The sequence below is a fragment of the Spermophilus citellus genome, assembly GCF_964194105.1.
Source record: "Spermophilus citellus genome assembly, chromosome: 2".
NCBI lineage: Eukaryota > Metazoa > Chordata > Mammalia > Rodentia > Sciuridae > Spermophilus > Spermophilus citellus.
Genome location: NC_138183.1, coordinates 9699610 through 9721366, shown reverse-complemented (window position 1 = coordinate 9721366; position 21757 = coordinate 9699610). Strand labels below are relative to the sequence as shown.

General features: G+C 39.7%; 1 protein-coding gene across 8 annotated transcripts in view; it reads right to left on the bottom strand.

The window, feature by feature from the left end:
* Window positions 1-18998, bottom strand: part of MAPKAP1 (MAPK associated protein 1) — a 241660-nt gene extending 222662 nt beyond the window's left edge. For all 8 annotated transcript variants that reach the window (XM_081281928.1, XM_081281927.1, XM_081281930.1 and 5 more), the window contains exon 1: window positions 18747-18998. The gene's annotated coding sequence lies outside the window, so the exon portion shown is untranslated. The remainder of the gene's footprint in view (window positions 1-18746) is intronic.
* Between the last annotated feature and the right edge of the window lie 2759 nt (window positions 18999-21757).

Below are 21757 nucleotides of genomic sequence, written 5' to 3'. Positions count from 1 at the left end.
GGAGGGGCTTGTAAGCCATTCTGAGGCTGGCAAACATGGAGGTCACTAGAGAATTGTGAGGAAAACAGTGACATGATCTAACTCACATTTAAAAAGATCTCCCTGGCTGCTATGTTAAGGAGTGAATGAATCAATGGATGAATGAAAGAACAAGCTAATCACACTACTTTTTTTCCCTTTTTAATAATAATCTGTTTATGTGTTGGTTTTCTCTTCTATATTCTAAATTCCTTAAGGACACTGGCTGTCTTATTTATCACTATGTTGACAGTTTCTAGTAGAATATGGATGACATCCAATAAGAGCTCAGTGTGGAATGAATAGAAAAACAAATGAATCTTTCTTGTTTCCAAGAAGCTGTGCCATAATTTTCCAAAGTGGGGTAGGATGGGAGTATTCGTGGTGCTGGTTTAGCATATAGTTTAAAATTTCTTTTTCTTTTATTGCCTTCTCAGTATTTAAAGTTTGCTAGCACAACTGAAAGAATTCAATAGAGTTGCTTCCTCTTAACTGGCTCTAGGTTAACCACAGCATCATTTTAAAAAAACAGTTTATTACAAGGACCATTCAGGAACCCTGAATTCCTATTACCCAATTACCAGAGACCTAATTGCATGGTCTTGGTCAGACCATTTCTATCATTTAGAGAACTATAATGTAGATTCTATTATTGTTCAGGTTTTACAAATCAGTAAAATGAGGATAGATCTGCAAAAGGCCACACAAGTAAGAGGCAGGGCCAGGATAAGTTTCAGGCAGCCTAGTTCTGAATGCTTCCTTCTCCAAAGCACTTTGAACACTGTGCCTCACATTCCACTTTCAGTCCACTTCATCACAATCTTCCTATCCCACTGCTCGCACTAGTCCACATGAGAACACAAATAGATTTATCTGTTCATCCAGCAAGAATGAATACTCACTACATACTGCAAGTCTGAAGTAAAGTACTAAGTCAAAGTCCCTATCCCCAAGAGGGGAGTCAAGCAGGGGAGAAAAGTCAAGAATATAAATGGTCACAATAAAGAATGAGAGCAATAGAGGATCCAACATACTATGGAAATGCAAAGGAAAAATGCCTAAATGAAACTGGATACTCAAGACAGGCTTCATAGAGATGAATAAGACCAAGATAAGGCTGTGGCTCAGTGATACAGCACTTGTCTAGCACGTGTGAGGCACTGGATTTATTCTTCAGCACCACATAAAAATATATAAATAAATAAGTTATTGTATCCATCTACAACTAAAAAAAAAAAAAAAAAGACCAAGATAAGGGAGGTAGTCACTTCCAACTCGCCTAAAGAATATGAAAAAGAGCCAGAGCCAGGTTCAGCAGCACACACTTGTTATCCCAGCAACTTGGGACACTGTCAGGAGGATGACAAGTTCAAAGTCAGTGTAGCCAACTTAATAAGACTCTGTCTCAAAATAAAAAAATAAGAAAGGTGATGTAGCTCAGTGGTATCCCCAGTATTGACAAAAAGGAACAGTGCAAAAAAAAGAACTAGTATTGAAATAATCTATAATGCTGGCTCCTTGATAGAAGTGTTTACAATAAATCTCACTCCAGTTCTGTCCTATAAGTTGCAAATTAACACAAGCCCATCCATGAGTTATTGCCGAAGCAGAGAGGATCCTTTGTAGTTGGAGAAGACAAGGGAATGGGGAAGGTGAAAAAAGGGCAGACAGGAGAAGCAGAGAACAACCAAGCATCAGATCACTGGGGTTCAAATCTGGACACAGCCACTCATTGTGGGGCCTAGAAAGAGTAACAACTTCTGTATCTCCATTTCCTCATCTACAAGGAAATAATTTTGGTGCCTACCTCACAGAATTGCTATGGAGACTGAATGAATTGATATATGTTAAGTACTTACTATGCCACCTATACTCATTATACAATGTTTGCTATTAATTTTTTTTTTTAAGAGAGAGTGAGAGAGGGGGAAGAGAGAGAGAGAGAGAGAGAGAGAGAGAGAGAGAGAATTTTTTTTTACTATTTTATTTATTTTTTTAGTTCTCGGCGGACACAACATCTTTGTTGGTATGTGGTGCTGAGGATCGAACCCGGGCGGCACGCATGCCAGGCGAGCGCGCCACCGCTTGAGCCACATCCCCAGCCCTGTTTGCTATTAATTATTACTGCTATCATTCCATGATCTAAGCTTACTGGAAGGCTGGAAGAGAGGGCAGCAATCAAGACAGCATGGCACTAAAGTAAGAAACAGCGAACACCTAAAGTTCAAAGTTGCTGATTAGATAGCCACTTTAGAGAGTTGTGTGGAAGATTTATTTGATGGACAAGACAGAAGATGGGTTATGAAGCCCAAGGAAGAGATGATGAAATCTGAAGTAAAGCTGTGAAAGATGGTTCTGTAAATCCAATAGGCAAGAAACATTTAAGAGATAAAAAATGGTAGAATTTGATGACTTAGTGGTCATGAAGGTTTGCACAATAGTGCCAACAAATGAAACTGCGAACTCAAAAGTAGGAACACTTCCATTACAGGTATAGTGGAGATAAGGAGTTATTTTTCAGTTACACTGAACTTGGAATATCCATGTATTTATCCAAATAGAGGTCTATCAAAACACAAACATAGCTCAGGAGAAAGCTGAGAAAATCTTAAAGACATCAATACACAAGTGACAGATGAAGCTATGGATATAAATGAGCTTGCCCAGTATGCAAGCAATGAACACCCAAGGAACAGCAAGAGTTAAAAGGTAATAAGAAAACGCAGAAGCTACTAATAAACAAAACAAGTCAATCTTTACCTAGATTTTAAAGTTATGATCCACTGGACTATGAAGTCCTTCAGAGGAAAGCACTCTGACCCCTGACTTCCTTTCACTAACACCCAACATATAATGCCCAGTACACATATGCTTGTGAAATGAACCTGATGAACAGAGAAAACAGGAAGCTGGGCTGGGGATGTGGCTCAAGCGGTAGCACGCTCACCTGGCATGCGTGTGGCCCAGGTTCGATCCTCAGCACCACAAAGAAAGATATTGTGTCTGCCGAAAACTAAAAAAAAAAAAAGAGGGGCTGGGGATATGGCTCAAGCGGTAGCGCGTTCGCCTAGCATGCATGCGGCCCGGGTTTGATCCTCAGCACCACATACAAAGATGTTGTGTCTGCCAAGAACTAAAAAATAAATATTAAAAATAAATTAAAAAAAAAAAAAGAAAGAAAACAGGAAGCTTTCCCATCTAATAAAACAAAAGGCTCACGGAACTCCTTGAACCTAGAGTTGGCTCCAAGCCAGATCAGAGCCAGTTCAGAGCCTAAGGAAAGTAGAAGCAAAAAGGAGCTCCACCATGTGCACCATTGAGGAGATGCGATGATGCAGCTGCCATGGGAATCAGTTTGGCAGTTCCAAAGTGTTTATAAAAACAGAAAGGCCACAGGAACCAGCAATTCCTCTTCTAGATAAATACCCAGAACTGAAAACACATGTTCACAGAAAAAAAGTGTGCATGTTTACAGTAGCCATTATTCCTAACGCAGAAGGTGGGAATAACCCAAATGTCCAGCAACTGATGAGTGGATAAACAAAAAATGTGGTATTACACTCTCAATATTATTTGGCAATAAAAAGGAAAGAAGTACTGGGGTTGGGGTTGTGGCTCAGTGATAGAGTGCTTGCCTAGCATGTGTGAGGCACTGGGTTCGATTCTCATGCACCACGTATAAAATAAATTAAAAAAACAAAACAGGAAAGAAGTAGTACTGATATATGTTACAATATACATGGACCATGAAAATATTTTGCTTGGCAAAAGAAGCCAGATAAAAGCCCATATATATTGTATGATTTCATTTATATAAAAGGTTTAAAATAGGGCTGTGTGGGGGCTCAGTGGTAGATCGCTCACCTAGCATGTGCAAGGCACTGGTTCGATCCTCAGCACCACATAAAAATAAATAAAATATTGGGGCTGGGGATGTGGCTCAAGCAGTAGCACGCTCGCCTGGCATGCGTGAGGCCCGGGTTCGATCCTCAGCACCACATACCAACAAAGATGTTGTGTCCGCCGAGAACTAAAAAAAAAAAAAATATTAAAATTCATTTATAAATAAATAAATAAAAGGAATTGTACAATTACAACTATAAAAAAAATTTTTTTTTTTAAGGTTTAAAATAGGCAACACCACAGAGACAGAAAAGAAATCAGTGGTTCAGGAGGTAGGTGAGGAGGAATGAGGAGTGACTGCTAATGGAGTAAAGGTTTCTTTAGGGGGTGACAAAAACAATGTGTTGGAATAAGATAATAGCGGAGGTTATACAACTTTAAAATTATACAAAATTATTAAATAGTATACTTTAAAAGGGTGAATTGTGCCAGGTGTGGAGGCACATGAGAGGCTGAGGCAGGAGGACTGCAAGTTCAAGGCCAACCTGGGCAACTTAGCAAGACTCTACTTCAAAATAAAAAGGTGTACCTAGGGGTATAGCTCAGTGGTAGAGCACCTCTAAATTCATACAAACACCTCTATGGGGGTGTAGGGGTGGAATTCTATGGTATGTGAATTATATCTATTTTTAAAAAGAAAGAAAGGAGGTAGAAACACAAGAAAGACAAGAATCCATGCTGCTGCATCCTAGATGTCTTCCAGTTTAGATGATTCCAACCCAAGGACACCAACAAAGTGGTTAACTGAGCAGAGCCAGCAACAGTAACCATAAAAAATTTAAAGCAATTTTAATTCTTCTTAAACGACAGATATGAAAGTCTGGGAGGTGCCAAGTTTTTTTTCCTTTGGGGGAAAAAACTGTCAAATATATTAGTAGAGGTAGCTAACCTACATTTCTAGTTGAGGAAGATTAATTCTAGTGCCAGAAATCCCAGCAGAACTTCTGACTTTGTTAAAGCAAATCTCACACACTGGAACAGCTCCTCCTCCCAGGGCACCAGACAGCATTCTAATCCACACCAAAGCAGGGCCCTATGAAGCCACAGAGTGAGAGAATACAATGCCTCTGCCAGTGGCCTACTGAGCCTCTAGTACTTCAGGAGTAATTTTCCTCTTCACTTTGGCGGGGAGGGGGCCTGAAAGGGATAAAACAAGAAAGGCAACATGACATGACCAAAAAACAAAGGTTTGGAAAACTGGGTGTCATAGCAGCTGAGAAAAATGGGATGCTTCCAATTTCTAGGCAACACTCCCAGTTTCTAGGCCTTAGTTCTCTCTTTAAAAAAAAAAAAATTATTTTTTGTAGTTGTAGTTGGACACAATAACTTTATTTTATTTATTTATATGTGGTGCTAAGGATTGAACCCAGGGCCTTGCACGTGTGAGGCGAGCACTCTACCACTGAGCCATAACCCCAGCCCTCAGTTCCTTCTTTTCTTATATCACAATGTTGATGCCCCACTGTAGGACTGAAAAGTGACACTCGAATATTAGTATCCTCCCTGGTTCACCTGAAACAAAATTAGTTGCTATTACTGTACATTTGGGGTCAAACTGGAAAATAAGACTTATGAACCCCATATCTATAACATAATCAAACACACAATCTTGAACTCAAAATTATGAAGTATAGAGAATATCCAAGTCAGGAGCCATTTTTCTTATTCTTATAGTGCTGGGGCTTAAACCCAAGGGTCTTATACATGTTGGGCAAGCACCCAACTACTGAACTACATCCCCAGATCCCTATCAGGAGCTCTGACTCCTTTCTATGACTCTTATAGGCATTTAATTATCAACCCTGTGCATCCTACCTCTATCTCTAGATCTCGACCACTTCTCTTCCTCTCAGTAATCTAATGCAAGCCACAATCACTCACCATGGCTATAATGGTTGTTTCCTAATTTGTCTTAAAAACTTCCCAAACTCCATAATATGATTGAACTTTGCCTACCTCTATGCAGTCCCATTTCCAACTCACCCTTCTAGTTCTTTCTACTCCAACCATACTGAATTTTGTTCTCTTTTTTTGTTGTTTGTTATTCTCCTTTTGGTGGTACTGGGGACTTAATGTGCTAGGCAAGCACTTTACCAACAGTTACATCCCCAGCCCTAACTGTTCTCTTCAAGCCTTGAACATCATCCTCCCTCCTCCTCTTCTTCCTTCTTTTCTTTTCTCTCCTCCTCCTCCTCCTCCTTTAATATTTTTAGTTGCCAATGGATTTTTTCCACTTTATTTGTTTATTCATATGTGGTGCTGAGGATTGAACCCAGGGCCTCACACATGATAGGCAAGTGCTCTACCAATGAGCCACAAACCCAGTCCAAACATATGAAATACTTCTTTATGAAAACATTCTCTGTCCTATCACCTGGCTTAGACTTTCCTTTCTCCTTTATCCTCTGATCCCAATTTAGGTATCACCTGTCCCAAGAAGATTTGACTTTACGAAGTCCAATGTAGGTATTCCTCCAAACTCATCTTGTCTCTCATTACTGCAGAAAGCTACCTTACAGATTGCAAGTCCCATGAGGGCAGGAACTGTATCTATAGTTTTCATTGCTCAATTCCTAGAACTATACTTAGTTCTTAAAACAGACTTAGCAAATACTGACAGAATAAGTGAAAGATTATAATTAAGTAAAAAGTTAAAATGACTGAACAATTTTGTATGTTTTTATGCAGTGCTGGGAACCAAACTCAGGGCCTCATGCATACTAGGCAAGTACTCTACCACTGAGCTATACATCCAGCCTTGCAAGTGAAAGACTTTGTATAAATTATTTTCTTGATATATAATATATAGTTTTTAAGGGGCCTGGGGTTGAGGCTCAGTGGTGGAGCACTTGCCTCACACATGTGAGACCCTGGGTTCAATCCTCAGCACTACATAAAAATAAACAAGGGGCTGGAGTTGTGGCTCAGTGGTAGAGCACTTGCCTAGCATGTGTGAAGCACTGGGTTCAATTCTCAGCATCACATATAAATACATTAGTAAACTAAAGGTCCATTAACAACTAAAATAAATAAACAAAATAAAGGTATTGTGTGTCCCTCTAAAACTAAAAAAAAAAATTTTAATACGTTTAAAACTTTAATTTTAAAGAAAATTTTATATATATATATATATAAATAAATAGATGAAATCCAATTCTTCATAACATCTGTGGGGAAAAGGACTTGGGCATACATGCACTTTCTACAACCCTAACACTAAAACCAAATACAATCAGAAGGAGTAAACCTACTACCTCAGTGGGGCTGGTGTTCTTAGCATTGTTCCAAAACTTTCAATTTCCTTAAATGGAAAAGGTGAAAAAGGTATGTATAATCCACCCCAACCCCACACAAAAGAATGCTAGACCCACTATAGAGAATGTGCTTACTCCAAATAGCTCACCAAGTGGAGGTTACTGAGAAATACTTCAAATTCCATAAGCACTTAGGACTGCAGAGTGCAGGAAAGGAATGTTCCAAGCAAAGACTAATGGAATAAGGTATAAATGAAATAAAGCCTGATGCATGACTATCTAAGGAAGTCTAAGCTGAAGACTGAGTCTGTTTTTTCTGAAATCATTAACCAAGATTCAGTTTGTAAAACAGATTTGAAATACCTATTTCATAAGTTCCACATATAAATCATAAAGATAAATAAGAAATTAAAAATAAAATAACTTCCTTTACCTAGTTTAAGATATATAAACCTCTAACATATTTCAGGCTCAGTTTTTACATTTTGGGATCTTTTTTACACCAATAATTTGAATTCGTATCATGTTATTGTCTATGTAAACAAGAACAGAAGTTATACCAACTTGAATTTTTATTATCATTTTGGGGATGCAATCCCTCTTTTAAATCTGTTCATATTTTAACTCAGCAACTTCTATGATCAAAGCTTCATTAGCTTGTAAACAAACTGTTTCCCAGGTAAACTGAATTGCCCTATACAAGGATCTTAAGCAAATAAATAAGTACAAAACAGGCAGAGATTATAAATTAGGGCAGACAAATCTGTATCTAGCCCCACGCCGGTAAAGAGCATTCTATCAATATAGTGAAATGCTAATCTCCTAATTAACAACCTAATTAGGTAATTATGGCTTTGCAGAGGGATGCCGAAATGAAATATGACAACATGGTCACCTCTTTATATGGCACCTGTGGGCCTTTTCAGCTGTCACTGCAAAGAGTGCAATATCAATTTGAACAGATGACAAAGTGCTGTCATTTTTCATTCTGATAATATACAGAATGCTTTGGACAGAAGCAGTTTACAAAAGAAAAAATTCGCGTGGTATTTTCCTAATTCAAATATGCTCAAATACTTATATTTTTTGCAGGTTTTTATACTGCTTATAAAAGAATTTCTGGGCACATTAAAAAAAAAACTGGGGATTCCACCTATTGGGTCCCCTTCTTCCTCTGGGAGAAGTCTTTTCTGCTGTCCTTTAATAAACTTCTACTTTCTACTCTGAAAAAAAAAAAAAAAAAAAAAAAAAACTGGTCACAATCCTCAACTGTACATGTCGAAACTATTTCGATTATGAAATACATGACAATTAGAGAAATGTATAAGGCAACAATTCATCATGACATTTTAATAATACAGTTATAAGAAAAATTAAAAATCTAAACTAAAAATCTTCGAATTTTTTTCCTATAAAATAAAAAGGTGAGATAGAAATTCATACTTGTAAATTATGAATAAATTAAAATGAAGACCAAGCCTGAAGAATTACTGAGCAAACTCAGTTAGACCTCAAAAGTGACTTCAACCTTGCTTGATTTGCAAAAATAAGTGAAATCTAACTTAGTAACTTGTCCTAGTTCTTGTAAATTATAAGAAAAAGAGAAGCTGAACCAGTCAAAAGTAGCCCACAAATTTATCATATAATTCCCAATGGATAGATCAGATAAGGCAAAAAACTCTACAATTATCACCAACCAAATATTTTCTTTGGTTTACTTCTATGTTCCTCCTATAATTACTTTCTCATTGCAATCCCATTGTGAACCACTTCTGGTTTAGAACTGATCACTTCATGAATCACTGTTTGCTCAAATAAATTCTTTAACATTTTTTGTGTCTCAGGTGACTTTTCTTTTTTAACACAAATGATTTTCTACATCAAAAAAGCACTTCCCAATACATAAGTAATAAACTTACAAACAAGCTCTGTATACCAATGGCCAACTTTGCTCTCAAGGAGATAGGACTGTACTCCCTCTGAAAATAAAGACAAAGCTGTCCCAAGACTACTCTTAATCCCAGTGGTCACTGAAGCGGTGATGGTAGCACTGAAACACTGGTACCAACATAGATACAAGTCTTCTTCCATGATATTATCTTAAATAGGGTTTTGTTTTGTTTTTGCAGGGGGATTATCCTGGAAATCTTAACACATGCCAATAATCCCAGCTATTCAAAGGAATTTGTAAACTCACAACGAGCCTGGGCAACATAGCAAGACCCTGTCTCAAAACAATAACAAATAATAATAATATAATATAATAAATATATACATAACCACATTCTAAGGGCAAAATGAGGTACACAGTAGCTTAAAATATAATCCATCTACAGCTTCAGAATCGTCTGCATTAGGCTGGGGAGTTCTATCCAAAGCACCACGAAGAAAAAAAGAGAATCAACCATATTAGTGAAAACTTGATCAAAATGATACTCACTGTCTCTAGTCATATCAAATTTAAACTAAAATTATTTCTTATTAAAAATGTTATTCAAAAATATTGCTAAAGAAAAACAAACCTAAAATCTCACCACCTCTTCTTTCTATTCTTTGCATTTATGTTTGACATAATTGGGAACATATTTTACAAAGTGTTATGTACACTTTTCATGAATATTATGTGAGTAATTAATGTCACTAAAATTGTTCTAAAACATCTAAAATGACGGTACAGTATTTCCATTCTAGAGATTTTCCATAATCTCTATAACTTTTGTTCTCGACACTAAGATTGTTTCTAATTTTTGCTATTATAAATACTGCTGCAGTGAAGATTTTTGAACATGAATATCTTTCTACATCTGATTACTTCTTTAACAAAGATTCCTAGGTATTGAGAGCCACAGCAGAAGGGGCCCCAGCAAACTTCCAGCTGCCAGCTGATGATTGGCTCAGAGGCCCAGCAACTTCTAGCTGCCAACTGTGATGCTCACTGGGCTGTTTCCCCACCCGTTCAGACCATGGAGCTGCTCATTGGGGGACTTTTTTTGGCTCTGCCCACGCAACCCAGCCAATCAGCCTCAAGAGCAGGAGGAGTGGGGGAGGTGGAAAGGCTTGTGGGAAGCGGTGGTGGCAGTTGGGCTCTGAGGAGCTGTTTTGTTTGGCATGTGTGGGTCTAAAACTAAAGTTCGTTTCTTTTGACAAGTGGCTCCTGAATTGTGCCCAGCCAGACTGCGGCACCTAGGAATGAAATTATAAACTGAAAGACAAACATGGATTCTTTTTAAAGCTTATAAATACTGCCAAAGCCCTTTTGGTAAGTTTTACATATTTACATTCTCACTAGTAATATATGAGTGACCATCTTAACACCAACCTTTGACAGCAGTATTAGGGACTTATTAAATCTTTAAAATTCATATCATAAGGTTATACCTATAATCAAACACTCTCACAACATAATAAATAACAATCTTCTGCATGAAGTTTAAATGAATGGGAGAATGGCCAGAGCTAACAACAATACCAAGACAAGGGCCAGTTCCAACATCTAAAGCAAATCTAAAGCAGCATGAAAAGTGGCAAAAACACCAAATTTAGAGTGAAACAGTTTGGCATGGGGGCATGCACATGTAGACCAGCCCAAGGAAGCTGAGGTGAGAGGAGCACTTGAGCTCAGGAGATCCAGGCCAGCCTCAGCAACCATAGCAAGACCCAATCTCAAAACATAAAAACAACAGAGTCAAAAACAAAACTTCAATGATGTGTCAAAATGCATTCTACCGTCATGTATAACTAACTAAACAACAAAAACGTTCAAATCGTAGTTTTGCCATTATTGGTAGCTCTGTATCTTGAATTTCTTTACTTCATCTGGCTTCAGTTTCAGCAACAGAAACAGGGAATACATAATATCCCTTGTTCTAATAACTTCAAAGGGTAGTCACAGGCACGGAAAAAAATAATATAAGCAACTGGAAGTGTCTGTTACTTAGTAGACTGATTCATTTAATAGCCTTTTTAAAAACATACTAAAACTCTTTTCTCAATAGTAGCTACTAGTTAGGTATATTGTAACTCACAAAGCACAATCAGAAATTAACAAGTCTAATTTCATGATCCAGACGTGAAACTGAGTCTCATTCCTTCATAACCACTACACAGTATTACTGCTTGTTACTAATATCCCAAACGTCTAATGTCCCTGAATGTGGGTACCTGCATCTCTACAGATGTATCATGGTACTCACTAGATACATATATAAATGGCTTCATTTAGTCCACACAAGTACAGCATGAGATTTACATTACTGTCACCATTTTACAGATTGTCCAGGTCCCACAGCTAATAACTGACACAGCCAGTATTCAAATGGTAGAGTGCTTGCCTAGCATGTGTGAGGCACTATGTTAAATTGTCAGCACCATATATAAGTAAATAAAGGTAAAAAAAAAAATTCAAGTCCAAGGACTGGGACTGTGTGGCTCAGGAGTAGAATGCTTGCCTAGCATGCATGAGGCCCTGGGTTCAAGCCCCAGTACCTCAAAAAAAAAAAAAAAAAAAAAAAAGAAGGGCTAGGGCTGTAGCTCAGCAGCTGAGCATTTGCCTAGAATGTGTGAGGCACTGGGTTCAATCCTTAAAAATATAAAAATAAACAAATAAAATAAAGGCATTCTGTCCATCTACAACTACAAAAAATTAAAAAAAAAAAAGATTCAGGTCTGAACCTGTTTTTTAATTACTCTCCTGTATGTCAGCAAGTAAACTTTACAGATTTACTTTGCTTTCAAAAGACAGTCCTTCAAGAAGTTTTCTACCAATTACTCTGCTAAAATAATACTTATTTACAATACAGTACCTAAAAATGGGTCCACAGGGAACAAAACATGCTATTTTTTAATATCTGAATTTTTACACACCCCACTTTCTCTCCATTAATAATAGAAGCATATTCATAAATGTATACTCAAGTATGGGGTATTATGAATCTAACACTGCATATACTTAAGAGTAAATGCAACATTATGTTCAATTTATTTTACAAGCGATTACTATAACTTAATTCCAATAGTTATTCTAATGTCTTCTTGCTTTATCCAGAATTTTAGGGTTTGTTTTAGTTTTGTAATGGCTTATCCCATTTTCTTTCAATTACTTAAAACTGTTTTCTACTTTTGGCTCAAATTTTGTGTTTCCTATATTAAATCTATTTTCCCAATATATCTAGATGCTGCCAACTAGATTTAATAAATCCTGAATGACTGCTCAGAATTTATTTTCTTCATTTTTATATTCTATGTTATTTTCCTAATATAATAGAGTTTGAGTGAAAACAAGTATCTAGAAGACTAGTATTTCTTCAATTTTCACCTTGTGGAAGCTGGGTATTAAAATAAAAATAAATTAAACTTTTGGGCTGTGAACTCCCTGACCATATTTCTCTCATTCAGCTGGGTGTCTCTATGATCCTTTCAATCTTATATATTTATGTATGTATGTTTGTGTGTGACAAAGCACTGTAGAAAGCCTGTAGGCATTTGGGGAACGTCTGGCCCATCAAGGTCCTTCCCCAGAGAAAGTAAGGAACGAAAACAGAAGTTACTACTCAGTAACTCCCTACCTGCCATCAAGAGAGGAGGAAAAGAGCTGGGGCTGGGGCTCAGTGGTAGAGCGCTCACCTAGGACGTTCGAGGCAAGGCACTGAGTTCGATCCTCAGCACCACATAAAAATAAGATAAAGATATTGTGTCCATCTACAACTGAAAAATAAATATTTTAAAAAAAAAGAAAGAAAGAGAGAGAAGAGGAAAACCATCTGAGATTTCTCCACTGGGGTCTGCAGTCATCAGTTAAGTGACTTTAAACATGTCAACTAGAATCAGTTTGGCATCCTGAAAATACTTCAGCAAGGTTTGAATTTTGCTCCTCATTATTAACCGGGCCTAGTGGCACACACCTATAATCCCAGTGGCTCTGGAGGCTGAGGTAGGAGAATCACAAGTTCAAAGCCAGTCTCAGCAACTAAGCGAGGCCCTAAGCAACTCAGTGAGACCCTGTCTCTAAATTTAAAAAATACAAAAAAGGGCTGGAGATGTGGCTCAGTGGTTAAGTGCCCCTGAGTTTAATCCCCAATACCAAAAAAAAAAAAAAAAAAAAAAAAAGTTCTTCTAGTCTACTGCACTTTCTACTAAATTCTAATTCGTTGGATGTCAGCATTCATCTAGAAAGATTATAATTAACCCCCTTTCCAATACACCTATCTCATAAGATTATAAATGTTAAAGGAAATAGAGATAAACGAATTAGATCTGGTAGCATCAAAAGTGATAAAAGCACCAAACGAAAGCACTGTAAGGTCATCTCATCACTGAACTCCATTCCTCCTGAAATTTAGCCTGATAATATAAAAATATTTTTTAAAAAAGCATTCATCCTTCTACTTCCTGAAAAATACCACTGCAAGTTACAATGCCCCCTTACTGACAATCTACCAGACTTATGATCAATCATCACTACATTATGTTGTACCTCCTGATCTGAATGATGGGTACTAAAATTTCAGCAGCAAGCTAGGTGAGGTGGCACATGCAATCCCAACTACTCAGGAGGCTGAGCAGGAGGATCACAAATTCAAGACCAATCTGGGCAACTTCACAAGATCCTGTCTCAAAAAAAAAAAAAAAAAAAGAAATAAAAAAGGCTGGGATGTAGCCAAGTTGGTAGAGCACACTGGGTTTAATCCCCACTTCTGCAAAATGATAATAAAAAAAAATCAAATTTCAGCAGCCAAGTAGATCAATAATCAGGCAGCCTACAATTGTACACAGCCTACAAATGTGTTATGGTTGAATCTTTCCACCTCTAAGTTTTCCCCCCAGGTTATTTTATTATAGCAACAGAAAGATACTATCATGCCCAATCATTTAAATGGCAAATTTTTAAACTAAGTACATTAAAATCCAGATTTCGTCTAGGCACAGTGGCGCTTGCCTATAAACCCAGTAGCTAGGCAGGTTGAGGAAGGAAGATCGCAAGGTCAAAGACAGCCTCAACAATTTAGCAAGGCCCTAAAAACTTCAGCGAAACCCTGTCTCAAAACATAAAAAGGGCTGGGACTGGCTCAGTGGTTAAGTTCCTCTGGGTTCAATCCCTAGTACCCCTCAAAAAAATAAAATAAATAAAATATAAAATCCAGATTTCTAGCATCTTTCAAAAAAAAGAAATCAGAAAACCTAGGAAACTGGGCCTACTTATTCACATGGCAATAAGCAACTGGAGTTCCTCCCTCATCTTTCCAAATACTTGGGACAATGCACACCACCACACTTGGATACCTCTCAGCTGGGTATATACTCTCCAGTTCACCAAGTCCCACCCTACTCATTATAATCCATAATGGATACAGGACTTCGGAGACTCCAGAGGAAGATGTTCAAAAGAAAACTAATAAACACTTGTTTACTTTTTGGCCAGTTATTTCTCTTATCAACACACTTGGGTGTGACTTCTGGGTAACAGCCCCTAAGCCCTGAGCTACTCATGTTAAATGGGGATAATATCACCTACCTCACAAAATTATGATATTAAAGGAAATAAGGCATAAAAAAAGCATTCAACAATGACTGAAATACAAACGCCTGAGTAGTTTAGATCTGAGTGCAGCAATGTTCAGAGGTGGAGCTTTTGGGAAGTGATAGGATCATGAGGGCTATAACCTCATTAATGGATTAATTTACTGATGGATTCATAGATGAATGAACTATCTGGGAAGTAGTGGAAACTGTAGGAAGTGGTACATAGTTGAAGGGAGTGGGTCCTACATGGCATTCCCTTGACTGTCTCTTGTTCCAGGCGCCTTCTTTTCTCTCCTTTTCTGCTTCCTGGCTGCCATGGGATGAGCAGCTTCACTCCACTGCGCCTTTCCCCAAGACGTGCTGCCTTACCACAGACCCAGAAACAATGGAGCCAGCTGAGAGACTGAAACCTCTGAAATCAAGAGCCAAAATTAATCTTTCCACCTCTAAGTTTTCCCCCCAGGTTATTTTATTATAGCAACAGAAAGATAATATCAGGCCCAATCATTATAAACTCCACACAAGATCCTGAAATGTGTTAACTTCTGAATCAAAACTTCTCAAAAACTTCAAACTTCACAGAAAACATGATGTTAGGGTATTTTCAACTGGGAAAAATGTGACAGAATTCCTTGTTGTACGGTAATCTGATATCTCTTGCTATATACTTAACAGCATGAATCATACAAATCCACTGAACTACAACTTTTCAGAATTGGCAAGAAGCCCCCGACCTTTACCACCAAAAAGAAAGAAATATATTTGAAGTGACATATTACATGAATTTATTCAGTGTCAAGGCCACTTCCACTCCTCATTATACCTACTGCCAAGCAGCAACTGGCTCACTAAAACTAGGGCTCAAGGGCTGGCTCCTCTGAGACCTCTCCAGAGGATATCCCTCCACATCACAAAGAAAAGCAACATAGTGCATAGTGTCTCCCATAGAAGAGACAGTCCATAATACAGCAAGCAAGGCCTCTAGCTCAGTACCACCAGCTGTATAAACAAGGGTTTTGTTCTTTGGCTTTTTGGTACAGGGGATCAAACTTAGAGCCTTATACATGTCTAGCACACATTCTACCACTAAGCCACATCCCTACCCCTCAAGGAAGTTAACCTCTTTGTGCCCCAGTTTCTCTAGTATACTAATAATTCCTTTCCATGTAGGAATAAATGAGATAAAATATTTAACACAATGCCAACACACAGTAAGTACTTGTTAGCTAACTCGTTATCAGTGTTTCTTTCTCCAGGTTCCACAGTACCCCACAGGAACTCTACCTTATTATCTACAGTACTTTATTAGTTCACCTGCGTACACATCTTCCCCAATGGAATGTCAACAATCTCAGAGTAGTGACCAGTTTTATTCCACTTTGTATCTCCAGAGTCTAATATTTTGCCTGGAGCTGTTGAATCAATCATAAATCCTCAAAGTATTTATTAACTGGAAAACTTATGAGTGGAGACTGGAATTTACCTATATTGCCTGGCACTCTAGCCCTCACTGACCCTGACCCCAATCTCCAGCCTGCAAAAAGAAGTAACAGCTTGCTTTACTCGGGCTAGAAACTCATTCACCACTATAAAATCACATCACATGCATTATATCTTTGCATCTTACAGCTGTTATTTTGGAGGTAACTTATCATATATGGGTTGAGAATCCCTTATTCAAATGTTTGAGATCAGAAGCGTTTCAGAGTGTAGATTTTTTCCAGATATTGGTATATCTGTATAAACTTCATGGGTGAGCATTGCTAATTCAAAAGTCCAAAATCTGAAATGCTCCAAAACTGCATCTCATCTGTATAGACTTCATGAATGAGCATTGCTAATTCAAAAGTCCAAAATCTGAAATACTTCAAAACTGCAGCTTTAAAAGTTTCAGATTTTGGAGCATTTTGGATTTTGGATGAGGAATGTTGAAACTTTGACAGGCTCTTTATATGAACTAGCTTATTAAATATTCACTGTGTTTCTTGAGGTCAGTATTGTCCTCTATTTGAACCCCTGGATGAGGAAAATGATACTTAAAGAAATTTGCCAAAGTTCATATACATAGTAAAAAGATCAGGAATGGAACCAGAAGTCCATGCTTATTCTCTACAAACTGTTTTCCTTGTTCATATTCAAAATTGAACTGGCCCAGGTATGGTCTCTTTGCCTTGGAAGATTAGTCTTATTTACCTTTAAAGAATTCTCAGGGCTGGGGTTGTAGCTCAGTGGTAAAACACTTGCCTAGCATGTGTAGGGAACTGGGTTCAATCCTCAACACCACATAAAAATAAATAAAATAAAAGGGAATAAAAAGAATTTTCAGTACCATTCATTTAAACATTCATATTTTCCTCCTGATCAGTTGCTTCAATAGGTACTTGCACAAAGAGGTATGGTGTGAGAAAGAAGACAGGTAATGGGAAAAGCACAGGTCTAGGCATCAAACAGACCTAGGTGTGAATACTGCCTGTCTCATAGCATCTGTGTGATTTATCCTGAGTCCTCCTATTCTGTAAATTGAGGTTAAAATGATTAAACAAGAAAAACTTATATGCAATATGTAACAGATACTGAGTTTATCTCACATTCTGGAGCATTCCTTAGCCATAGCCCACCTCACAGAAGTTAACGTCCTACACTACCATAACACAAAAGGAACTTTCACACTGTATATTTATCACTGTTGGAATTACTAATTTCCTTCCCTTTCTCATTGAGTTTCCTGTGCACAAAGCTGAGTCTTCTTTAAATTGCCTACTACTGCCATACTTTCTCAGTAAATATTTGTTAAATGAAATAATTGTGAATAAGTAGTGATTATGGGATTCTAAATGAGAAATACTTCCACCTGGGGCTGTCCAAATTGACGGAAGGAGGCCAACTTCAACCAGGCCATGGATAGCATCTCAATAAGTAGAAACAGAAAATAGAAAAGCTTCTAGGCAGAGCAGGGAGAATGTCCCACCAAAAACAAATGACACAGGAAAAAACAAAGGTGATTTGAGAGTCTACAGTAATGGATTATATTGGGGATCTTTTCAGGCCTAACTGGAAAGAAAGCCAAGAGCCAGATCAGGAGTGTAGAGGAATGTGAGTGCAACCTGGCACACACAGTAGTTAAGTATGAGCACACAGATGAATGGAAAAAGTCCCCCACAGACCCAGGAAGCCTGCAGGTGTGTACGCTGGAAAAGAAAAAAACAAGTACGAATTTATCGAGAACTCTTTCTGTATTTACTAAGCACCTTGTGTGGGATCACAGAACATGAGGAATAAAAACTATTCTTTTTCTACGCTAATAGGTTTTACCATCAGGGATCCACCCTTTGGGCTTGTCAAAATAAGAAGAATGTTGTCTTCAATGTGCCTGTCCGTTTGACCATTCAAAAAAAAAAAAAAAGTTTTCAACTTTGCTTCTTATGGTTTACAATGTGGTGTTTTGCACAATGCCAGATGGCTTCCAAAATAACTTGCATTCATTCAGATTGAAGTTTTTACCTATTTCAGAGCCAATTTGGGAATTTAGTTAAAGTTAAGCTGTTGAAGCTATTTTTTTTTTCTTTCCTCCACACTTAAACACTTCTTGCCACTCCCACAAACCAGAAAAGTGAACTCAAGCTCGAGCGGCACTTCAGGGAGAAAAAGTCTGCAGACTGTTTGTCCCTTGTAGGTGGGAGGAGGGGCACTAGGAAACAGGCACTATACAGGCAATGCCTTAAAAACTGGATTTCACCGTATGAACACCAGGGCACCTAGATATTGCCGAGTACAGGGCCAGAGTGCTGGAGCCAACTGCACACACGCCCCCGCCCCGACACTACCTGTCCAGCTTCTCCCCTAAATCAAACGCCCGGCTGGCAGGCTCAGGGCAGCCTCGACTTAGGGGAAGGGCCAGGAAACGGATGCTCCCAGGCCACCAGAGGAAGGACTGACAGACGACCCGTCGGGCAGCGCCGAGAGGCGGAGTGAGTGGGCCGCCAGGTCTCGCGCGTGGGCAAGCTGGCTGGCTGGCGGGCGAGCAAGGGAGCTAGCGGCTGGGGCAACCTTTACCTGAAGCTGCTTCCACACTATGGGCCGGGTCGGCCCCGGGGCACGTTCCTGAGGGGAGGGCCCGGCTTCCCCACGCCTCCCGGTCCCTGCCCCGAACTCTGCACTCTCGGGATCCTCAGGACCGGCACTCCTACCGGCCCGCTCAGCTGCCGCTTCCCGGGCTCTCCCTCATGCCCCTGCTGCTCGCCGCTGCCGGCCGGCCGAGCAGCAGCCCTGTTGCCCTGAACCGCGCCACGACCCGGAACCGCACCCCGGCGCACCGGAAGTCCCTGACCGGGAAGGATCCTCTGGCTGGGGACGCAGTGCGCAAGCCCCAGAGCCGAGAATGTGGAGCAGCGACCTCCCGGGAGGCGGGGCCAAGCGGGAGGCCCCGCGCATGTGCGCCGCTGCTCCGGGGCGGGAGAAGGCCTGGGCCAGCGATTGACGCGGGTTTCTGGGTAAGAATGCGGGTGCCCGCACCATCCTTAAACAGATATCAACGTTAGGGTTCTCTGTCAAATATTCTTTCTCCCCACTTCCACGGAGAAAAGTCGTCAGTTGTCCGTAAATGAGCGATGAGACAGCTTAGCCTCTATCATCCGAAAGACCTGGGTTCAAAGGCCAGCTCTTAACCTGCTGCGTGTCCTAGGCCACCACACCTCCCCTCTCGGAGCCCACCCATAACAGTAGTTCCACCTCCAGAGCATACTGTGAAAATCGAATGGGAGGATGCTTCAGAAACACTCAACACACTGCCAAATAAGAAGCTATTTCTTTTTTCTTTCAAGTGCAGATGATAATAATCTTATGCTAGAGAACTACCAGGAGGTTTCGAGGAGATCTAAGAGGACTAACGCCGATCAGATGCTCCCATTTCTCAATCTCTCTCTGCCCTCTGGGAGTCAATGTCAGAAACCGTGGTGAAGGGGGGAAGGGGCCTTAAGCAATGCAATGATAGTGTTCTATCTGAGAAATGGTCTGGGAAGTTTCTCAAAAAATGTATTTAGCAGCTGGGGGTGGTGGCGCACGCCTGTAATCCCAGCGACCTGGGAGGCTGAGGCAGGGAATCGCGAGTTCAAGGTCAGCCTGGGCAATTTAGGGAGACCCTGTCTCAAAATAAAATAGATAGGGCTGGGGTTGTAGCTCAGTAGTAGAGCGCTCGCCTAGCACGTGTGAGGCGCTGGAGTAAATAAATCCAATAAAAGTATTGTGTCCATAGACTTTAAAGAAAATTTTAAAAAGTAAAATAGATAAATAAAGAAATAAAAGACTGGGCTGGGGATGTGGCTCAAGCGGTAGCGCGCTCGCCTGGCATGCGTGCGGCCCGGGTTCGATCCTCAGCACCACATACCAACAAAGATGTTGTGTCCGCCGATAACTGAAAAATAAATATTAAAATTCTCTCTCTCAAAAAAAAAAAAAAAGAAAGAAAAGACTTAGGAATGTAACTCAATGGTAGAGTGCCTCTAGGTTCAATTCCCAATATCACCACCAAAAAAAAAAAATAATAATAATACACTTAGCAACTTAACAAAAGGAAAAAGAAATGTTGAATTTCAACCCTGGGGGACCCCTACTCAATTTAAAAGTCACCAAGCACTACATCATGAATCATCCCGTGTGTTCGCATATATAATAGCTGGGCATGATGGGGCGCGCCTGGAATCCCAGCATCTTGGGAGACTGAGGCAAGAGGGTCTCAAGAACTTAGCAGGGCACTAAGCAACTCAGTGAGACCCTGTCTCTAAATACAAAAAAGGGCTGAGGATGTGGCTCAGTGGGTTAAGTGCCCCTGAATTCAAACCCAGGTACCAAAAAAAAAAAATACAGGTGTCATCACAAATTGGGGAAAGGAAAGCCTTCCAGGTGCACACTTACACACACACACACACACACACACACCACCACCACCACCACACAACTCTAACAGGGACCTGTTGGAGGCACTCTGCAAAAGGAACAGGTGTGAACAAAGGTCAGATGTTAAATTTTCTGAGGTCGTCAGTCAGTTTATCTGCCCTCTGGGAGTCAATGGCAGAAACCGTGTACTTTTTCTAGTACTGGGGGTTGAACCTCTGGAATGCTCAGCACATGCTCTACCACTGAGCTACACCACCTGACCCTTTCCTAGATCTTCCTTTCCATTTTCACATCTCTCTTAAGCTCCAGTCTGAAGCCCAGCTGCATGTCCCTCAGGCCCATAAAACTCAACTTGTCTGAAACGGAAATCACTGGAATGCTAAGGATTTATATGTTCTGAAGATTGAATACCCACTCTGCTGCTTCCGGTCTTATGACTTCCTCTCTCCAAATTGCCTCTCCTTTTGTGTAAAATGAGAATGGCAAAAGCCCCATCTAACCTCTTTGAGTTGTTGGGATTGCATGAGCTAATACATATAACTCACATAGAACAGAACCTAGCCTGTGGTGAACATTTGCCTCTATTCCTATACCTTGGTCAGTACACAGATTTTTTTGGGGGAGGGGATTGAACCCAGTGGGCCTCTATCACTTAGCCCTTTTTATTTTTTATTCTGAGACAGGTTCTCATTAAGTTGCAGGGATTGGCCTCAAATTTGGATTCCCCTGGGATTCCCCTGCCTCAGCTCCCAAACAGCTGGAATTACAGGTGTGCACCACTGCACCCAGTACACAGTTATTTATTGAATGCTTATTATGTATTAAGCCTGTCTTCGGCACTGGAAATTCAGTTACACAAAAGCCAGACAGGAATCCTGCCCTAAAAGAGTTCATAGTCAAGTTCAGCTATGGGTTTGAAATAGTTACTATGGCAAATTGATGTGCAGGAAAATATGGTACTGTTGCAAGGACAGTATTGAGAACCCAGCTGATAGTGGAAACTGTGAACTTATGGTAGTTCTGGTAGTGTTAATATGATAGTTCCTGTGATTTTTCTCTTGCTAGTTTGAACAATCAAGACACAGGCACGCACAGAGTAAGAAACTGAATTAATCCAAGGAAGGATTTTTGCTGGACAGGTCAAGGCATGTTAGATCTCATCTTTTAAGAGT